Source organism: Orycteropus afer, unplaced genomic scaffold (assembly GCF_000298275.1).
Source record: "Orycteropus afer afer isolate SDZICR_OR568_19922 unplaced genomic scaffold, OryAfe1.0 scaffold00231, whole genome shotgun sequence".
NCBI lineage: Eukaryota > Metazoa > Chordata > Mammalia > Tubulidentata > Orycteropodidae > Orycteropus > Orycteropus afer.
In genome coordinates this window covers 3091281-3093209 of record NW_006921818.1, presented here as the reverse complement: position 1 = coordinate 3093209, position 1929 = coordinate 3091281, and positions in this window count along the sequence as shown.

Here is a 1929-nt window from a genome sequence, read left to right as displayed (position 1 = left end):
AAAAAAGTGAATTCTAAGCAATGATGGGAAAAGAGAATAACCAACCTCACTTATACTAGAGAATCCCCAAAGGCTCTGGAATTGATGGTCCCAGCCACTTCTGGAAATCGGGGTTTAGCTAAGGAGGATGGTTGATAGTCTGCTCAAGAAATAGTCAGATCGTCAAATCTGTTCCACCCTCCCAATATCAAGAGAACACTGGAAACGTATTCTCTGATTCTCTGGCATGGTTAAAACAGAGGCACACTAGGCACATTTAGAGGAGGGTTACCATACTGAAAACTGTGGGATTGCCTTGATGTGTGCACACAAGATAGAGTATCTAACCATCTCCATTTTCCTGGGACTAAGGAAGTTACCAAGAGGCAGGATTTTCAGTTTTAAAAGCAGAACAGTCTTGACCAAACTGGGATGCTTTGGTCACTCTAGCCTCAAAGCACTGGCAGCTAGACTTTGGCCCTCTGGACAGGAGACTGGGAGAATTTCCTCTAGGGAATCTGACCAGTGTAAGCAACAACCGGAATGTGTGGGCAGGAGAGGTTCCACAATTAATTGGCAGAGCCACGTCAACTTCATAGTGATGTTCATAGTGCACAAGCTCCACCTGGGTAGGTGGAGATTCCAATCGTGCCTTTGACCCTCAATTTCAAAATCAAGCAGACAACTAAGGATAAATGCATTTGGCTACTAACTCAGAGTTTGAAGGTTCCAGTCACCCAGAGATACCTCAGAAGAAAGGCCTAGAGATGTTCTTCAGGAAAATCAGCCATTGAAGACCCTATGGAGCACAGTTCTACAACAACACACATGAGGATTATCAGGCAACTTAAGGGAAAAAGCACTGCCGTTGAGTCGACTCTGACTCATAACGACTCCTCTTTGGGTTTCTGAGGTGGTATCTCTATAGAAGTAGATTGGCCAACCTTCCTTCCAAGGCATGGCTGGTGGATTTGAATAGCCAGCCTCCTGGTCAGCAGTCAAATGCCTTAGACACTATGCCACCACAAAAAGCAGAAACCAAAACATTCAATCAGGAAAAAACAAAAACTGAAAAACTTGAGAGTAGGTACATGATTAAAGTTAGGATTATCGCTGTCTTTCTCTTGAATTTAAAAACCAGATCTGGAAGACTGAAAAATGGACCTTTCTCTCTAGCCATGGTGCTGATAGAACATGAGCCTGGAGCCATAATTCCCTCTATAAAGGGAAGACCATGGCAGGAGAAAATGAAACTGATCCACTTAGAGATGCATTAATCAGGCATAGACTCAGTCCAGGGTCCTAATGACTTTTCATGCCAAGATCTTATTGTCTCTAAAGCTAGCTCTGCTTCATTCTTTCCAAAGTTTGCTTGTGTGAGTCCATAAATTTCACCTTCTTTTTAAAAAAGCTAAATACGGTTGAATTAAGTTTCTGTTATTCACAACTAGCTTGTTCTGATTTGATGCTACCATGCATGACATTGCCTCTTCTACTTGTCTGCTTTTTTATTCATCTTCTGAACCCAGAGAATTTCCAAGTCAGTTTGTTTTTCCAGTTTAAAACAAGGATTGCCCAACTCATGAAGGTAAAAGTAGACAAAGTTTCTGTGAATAGTGGACATTGTTGGCAGACACAGAAAACTCTGATTTCCATTTCTCAAGCTAAAGTTCTACACAAAATGAAATCTAGAGAAAAATGCCAGAAAGACAAATATCTGGGTCACAAAACAAAGACAAAGGATAAAAAAGCAAGACACTGTGTGGCAGTGTTAGCCTTCTACCTGACAATGAAGAACAGGGCTATATTAACAATGGTCCTACAAGCATATTTGTATGTTCTGTAAGAATTCCCAGGTGTATAGTAGAGCTGAGAAGGGACAAAGTTATAGTCACTTCTTGGTCACAGCCCACTACCCATAGGGAGTGAGTAGTTGAACCTGTGGGCTCG